Source organism: Ranitomeya variabilis, chromosome 2 (assembly GCF_051348905.1).
Source record: "Ranitomeya variabilis isolate aRanVar5 chromosome 2, aRanVar5.hap1, whole genome shotgun sequence".
Taxonomy (NCBI): Eukaryota; Metazoa; Chordata; class Amphibia; order Anura; family Dendrobatidae; genus Ranitomeya; species Ranitomeya variabilis.
In genome coordinates, this window is record NC_135233.1 from 260,924,746 (window position 1) to 260,931,729 (window position 6,984).

At 42.3% G+C, this 6,984-nt stretch overlaps 1 long non-coding RNA gene across 1 annotated transcript; it reads left to right on the top strand.

Annotated features, from left to right (window-relative positions):
* The first annotated feature begins 1,371 nt into the window (after window positions 1–1,371).
* On the top strand, window positions 1,372–6,774 carry LOC143809324 (uncharacterized). The gene is made up of 3 exons (XR_013222216.1): window positions 1,372–1,450; window positions 4,548–4,781; window positions 6,408–6,774. It is a non-coding gene; the product is annotated as an uncharacterized LOC143809324 (long non-coding RNA).
* Window positions 6,775–6,984: the final 210 nt, after the last annotated feature.

Here is a 6,984-nt window from a genome sequence, read left to right on the forward strand (position 1 = left end):
GTGTGCGGTGAAAAAACGCACAGCGATGGATCCGACGAAAAACTGATGAAACTTAAGGTGAAATAATGGATCCGGCGACCGATTCCGTTTTTTTTAAAGAAATCATGCATTTTTCATTCTGGAAAAAGTCAGTCTCTCTCTCTCTCTCTCTCTCCAGTTTTTCACAATTTGCAACGGATGCGTTTTTTAAAAAATTAGCCACATTGTGCCTGACGGCTAAAAAGGCTAAAAACTGATGTGTGAAAGAGGCCTTAGTTGAATGTTTTATGTCACAAATGTTTGCCACAATTCTGCACATTTGTTGGTGCACAGTGTTACACAGATACTTTCTGCACCTTGTCTAATAAAGAAGTGGCGTGGTTTATCGCAAAGTATGCTGCAGGTCATAAAAAGTTGTTTTGGAAAAATTGCCCCAGAATTCTGGAACATTTGACTTGAAAAATCTCCTCTATAGTATATCCTTCTTCTACGGGCACTTCAGGGGAGTTCAGGGAGATAGTGCACCAACTAGATTGGTGCTGTAAAATTATATTGCAGTAACTGTTAAAATATAGGGGCCCGCCTTGGTGACAGATTTGCCCTTCATACAACTCGCCTATTCTGCTTTAAGAATTGGGTAGCTCCACACGTGCTCACTTCTATATTTCATCTGCCAAAAAAAAGCTCAGCGAGACATTTATAACGAGAAAAAAAAGGAGAGCAATGGTGCTTTTTTTAAAATTAATTTTGTGGGTAGGTTGCTGAAAAGAGCATCAATTGAACCAGCAAAACATAGTTCAGATCTGTGAGAAACTAATTACTGTCCCTATTAGCAATCCCCAGCCCTCCTTACTGACTCGTAGACTATAATCCTCTGCACGGCAAGAAAAAAAAATCAGAATGGAGGAGATATGGACTATGATAAGATCTCTGTGGCTTGTAATGGATACAATTTTCGGAGAGGAGTGCACTGAAGTGCATATTAACTGGCTACAATTAGACGCTAGATATTGAACGTGAAGCTTTTGATGCTTGGGATCAAAACAAATATTCCACTTCAGATACTAATTTACTTTTCCAGCAGCTTTTCTAACCTCTCGATGCGAAGAGAGGGCAAAATAAAATGCAAAATCCTATTTTCTAGGGTTTGCAGACATGAATTATACGCTCCCTGATGATGTCTTTCAACCTATTCATTGTCCTACTTTACCTAGGCATAGAAAAAAAGAGAAAATAAGCAAGCTTCAAGTCATTAATTGCAACTGGCAAACATAAGAGTCTAATGACCTAATTTGGAGGTTTCTATCTAATAAATTCTCCGCTCCCTGCAGGAAATGAACTGTTTATGCAGAGATCATCCAGTAATAAGCAGTCGGCGCACATACAAAAAGGTACAGATCTCGCACAAAGAAGAACCTGTCCAGCCCAGATGAAAATAATTAATAGAGGAAAGAGATGACATTTCATAAAGGTAAGCTCTGTAATTGCAGTCAGAGTATACCACCGAAGTATGAGAGGAAAGGAGAATTTAACAATCATTTAGGCTATGTGCACACGTTCAGGATTTCTTGCAGAAATTTCCTGAGCAAAACGGGACATTTTCTGCAAGAAATCAGCATGTGTTTATTGAGTATTTTTTTCTCGCGTTTTACCGCGTTTTGGTGCGTTTTTGGTGTGTGATTTTTCCGGAGGTTCCCAATGCAATAATATAGTGGGAAATCCGCAAAATTAATGAGCATGCTGCGTTTTTTACGGCGATGCGTTTTTTTCGCGGAAAAAAAACGCATCATGTGCACAAAAATTGCGGAATGCATTCTAAATGATGAGATGCATAATGTATGCGTTTTTATAGCGAAAAAACGTGAAAAAAACACGAAAAATCTGCAACGTGTGCACACAGCCTTACTCCTCATCCTGCAGTCTTACACTATTGGTCTATTGCCATGAAAAGCTTCATATGCAGATGTGATTACCTCTTCACAATAACACATGACTTGACTCTAGAAAACTCCCCCCTTTGCAGTGATCCTCAGTACTTCATATACAGCTATTCTCTTGTATATGCCCATCTTATATTGGAGGTAGCCTCGCCTGGGATGATTAGGATGGAGGGGGGCGCTATGCAGAGGAGGCTTGAAGAGGTTATCCCATAATCATACTCTAAGGATAGCTAAGAAATGTATAATTGCAGGGGGCTGTTCCCACCAACCACAAGAACACATCACCTGTGTGAAAGCTGCAGTAATGAGCATGTGCGACCACAGCTCCTTTCACTGTCTATAGGTGGGGTTGCACATGCTCAACCCCTCTGCATTAACACAGGGGATTTGGGGCCTGTTGTTCACAGGATCAGTGAGGGTTTTAGAACCAGGATCTTCAGCTATCCTAGGTATAGGTGATAAATGATGTTAGTGGCACAACTTCCAATTTAAGGCCGGTTTCACACGTCAGTGATTCCGGTACGTGAGGTGACAGTTTCCTCACGTACCGGAGACACTGACACACGTAGACCCATAAAAATCAATGCATCTGTTCAGATGTCATTGATTTTTTGCGGACCGTGTCTCCGTGTGCCAAACACGGAGACATGTCAGTGTTCGTGGGAGCGCACGTTTTACACGGACCCAATAGAGTCAATGGGTCCGCGTAAAACACGGACCTCACACGGACATTCTCTGTCTGGGGTCCGTGTGCGTGCCGGAGACAGCGCTACAGTAAGCGCTGTCCCCCCCACATGGTGCTGAAGCCGGTATTCATATCTTCCCTGTAGCAGCGTTTGCTATAGAGAAAATATGAAGAATAGTGTTAAAAATAAAGATCCATGTGTCCGCCGCCCCCCCACCCCCTGTGCGCCCCCCCGCTGGTCAGAAAATACTTACCCGCTCCCTCGCTCCTTCCTGGTCTGGCCGCGCCTCCTACTGTATGCGGTCACGTGGGGCCGATCATTTACAATCATGAATAGTCGGCTCCGCCCCTATGGGAGGTGGAGCCACATATTCATGACTGTAAATGATCGGGCCCACGTGACCGCATGCAGGAGAAGCCGCGGCCAGACCAGGAAGCAGCGAGGGAGGCGGGTAAGTATTTTCTGACCAGCGGGGGGGCGCACAGGGGGTGGGGGGGCGGCGGACACCTAAATCTTTATTTTTAACACTATTCTTCATATTTTCTCTGCAGCAAACGCTACTGCAGAGAGGATATGAATCGCAGCTTCAGCACCATGCAGAGTGGGTACCACACGCTCCGTGTGGTACCCACTCGCCATACGGGCGGCACACGTGTCCCGCTCGTATGGCCTCCATGAGTTCCCAGGCACACGGACACGGATAACTCCGGTACCGATTTATTCCGGTACCGGAATTATCTGGACGTGTGGGACAGCCCTAATGAGTGGAAACACGCTCATAAAACTCTATTTAGAAGGGTTTGTCTCCTTCACAGTTCAATCCACATGCACTATTAGAGCACTGTACATAACTGTTCTATAAGTGTACACCCCAGGCAACACTACCTGTAGTACCTGAGGGGATGAAAAAAACAGACTAAAATAAGCAAACCTACCCCCGCCTCCCCATCAAGATCTCCTCTCAGTAATCACTAACAGACGGATATTTATTAGAAAGGGTTGTCAAGGAAATTTACAGCCAGGAGAAAGGGTAATCAATATTAAATGAGTGGCGTCTGACATCTAGACACCCCTAAGCACGAGCTGATGTCTGCTCCAGCAGCGACCTGAAGCAAGCAATGTATGGAGCGGATCACCACAGATCTGTAGTGTTTAGTGGCAGCTGCTGGGTACTGCAGTTTATTAACATCTAAGTAATAATAATAATAATCTTTATTTATATAGCGCTAACATATTCCGCAGCACTTTACAGTTTAACAGTTTCAAACGAAACAGTCATAAGTAACAACATTAACAATACAATAATTAAAGCAAAATAAGCCGACCCTGCTCGTGAGAGCTTACAATCTACAATGGGGTGGGGGAGATACAAAGTACAGGAGCTTATTTACAATGAAGTATTTACAGTGAAGGTCCAGCCATCTTCAGGGGGTGGGGGATAGAAGTCCCAGACAACCCCTTTAATACTTTTGTACGCAGTACAATATCTATCTACATTGGCCAGCTTAATGTATATCAAAACAGTGGATTTTTTTCTGGTGAATGAATAATATAGAGAAAATAAATCAAGTGTAGTAGCCAGTCTTGATCAAAAGTCAACTAGGGCCTGTTTATGCTATAATGAAATCTACACCAATTTCACAAGATATCACACTGATTTCTGGCATAAAATAAGTAAGTCTGTTTGACCATGCACCTTCATGCTAAACTTAACATCAGGTTTATGGTGAAAAAATGGGTGAAGGCTTTAGTGATTGCACACACGCTTTTAATCAAGCACTTCACAAGTCGTGGTGGGGCTTTATCACTACAGCAGCATTCAGACTATGCTATTTTGTATTCAATTCTACACCAAGTAAAAACACTATTGACCGAAAAGTGTCGTGTGGGCATTTTCTTTAGTTTCAGTAACACCTCCAACCTTTTTAACCCCCTTCCCTAGGACACTTACTATGAAATTGCTTTTTTCATATGAAAAAGATGCTAATCCAGCATTGAAACATGTTGTGGAAAGAAAAATCGTTCAACTCATCTTGGTTCTAAGGATTCTTTATTACAGCAGAACAGGCTGATATTTTGTTGTCAAAATTGTCTTTCTCTCCTGGAGGAGCTCGTCCCCACCGAGGCAACAGCAGCTAATATCTTCAGGTGTTCAGGAGTTGTGCCTGCACACAAGGTGAGCACCTTACTTTTATTTTACTTTGCACCCAATGGTCTAGTGCAGTTTTGTTCCCCTACAGTTTTTCTACCATTATTTTAGTGTGACATTACTGCCATCCTCAAGCTTTCTCATACATTTCTTCCACTCATAGATCATTGTGCTTCTGTTCCTTGGATTTACACCTCAATATCATTCAAATCTTAAGACTGTTGGAAAATACAAGGAAACAGCAGGAATTCATGGATGGAAATTGTGATCCACTGTAGTAATTGCACTTCACAGATACAGGTTATATAGGTCGCTAAACAGAAATAATAAATGCATGCAGGGATAGATTGTTACGATGATTTATGAGCCTTTCCAATCATACAGGGCAGCTCTGAGCCTTTTAAAGATCGGAGAGAGACACCACATTCGTGTTGTTTATATTGGCAAACTCCAAGCTCACAAATCATAACCATCGCTGAACATGAAGGAGGAATAGAATGCAATTAACAGATTTGTGTTTTATTTTATGAAATATTGCATGTGCTCATCAGAAGCAATTTAGAAACGATCGTCTGTCTGTTTCAGCGACTGTTCTATGTCAGATGCATTTTAATTATTTGCCACTTGAATAAAACACAGCGAGTTACAGTTTTGTAGAGTTTGGCTGAGGCCATTCACAGTGAAGGCAGGTAATTTGCATAGCTAAACCTATTATATGGATCTAAAATACCATAACCCGATTTCCATCCATCAGAAATGTTACAATGTCCACCATACTGCTGCAGGGGTTGTCTCATATTGAGATACTAATTCTGCAAGCTCCTGATCCTGGAAGGCAGCTGCAGTAGTGCATGCTCGGCAAAGAACAAAGTTGAGCAAAGAATAACCCAGTGGAACAACAGAGCTGGATATATCATGTAACTCACTGGTTGTGATGTAGCAGAGCCCATAAATATGACAAAGTTGGACATGTCAGTTGGCAACCTAGTGATAAAGTTGCAGTGTCCAGTGACACAGCAGATCTGGCATGGTCAGGAGACTCACAGGTGACAAAGCCTGCAAAATCACAACTTAGGTTGACAGGAGGAACTCATGATGCAGGGGCACAGCAGAGCTGGATTTGTCAGGAGGCACACATGTGATGAGTCCAAAGGAGTTATATTAGTGGTGAGCATGCCAACTACCTGAATACTCAGGCAGCTTGCCACAACCTGAGTCTGGCTTATAAGGCCTAGATCAGTGACCTCAGAGGTGAGCACCAGTTTACCACAGTAACCCAACAATCCCAGGAGCAAAGTTTTCCAGCTGACGGGATAAAGACGGACATGCCATAGCTGGAACAAGGACATGTAAGACAGGCTCCTGTTTGTGGGGTGTTTGTCTTTTAGTGTGTTGATACAACCCCTTTTAACTTGTATGATTTGCATTAATTAGGCATAGCAAACTAGTCCTACTCATACAGATTAAGACAGGTAGCACGTATCAAAAATTGTAGCGTTGTCCGCAAAATTAAATTTTAGCCTCCATTGTTTTAAAGCAACCCAATAGTTGGCTACATGCACTCTGTTTCTTTGCAGTTCTAATTACCTTACATAAAAGGTTTCCAATTATGTATTTAATCGTCCACTTTTTTATATTTTTACTCTGATTTAGCACAAAAAATGTTGCTTGGGACCCATTGAGGAGTTGATGTATGCCTATGGACAGGACGGAAAGGCAGCAGATTGCACAGCGTCTCACATCATTATACCATTACATTGAGAATCTACCCATCCTTGTCGGTGTTGGCCACTTGACTCTCCTTGGCTCTGCGGTACTAGGGAACAGATGCCACTGTCTGCAGCTTTGATACATTGTCAGAGTCTGAGGTCATTTGAAATTCATCCTCTCACTGGTTTATGCCCATGCTTTAAACTACAGCACTGATTTCTTTTCTTTCTTTTCTCTCGAGTAACTGTGAAGTACCTAGGAGCCAGCTGGCAGACCATGCCCCTTGCAGCCCAGCACACCCATGATCTAACATCACCTGGTAATTGACTCATATTATATCTTTTGTCCTACCAATATCTGTATTTACAAGGATAAGAAACGACAATAAATGGTCCAGAATTATGTAAAAAAGTTAAATATTTTATTAATGAACAATAACATTTAAAGGGCAGAAGTGGGATGGCAAGCTGTGAGAAGAAGGGTGAGCAACATAGGAACAATTACAAATGTTATAATACCA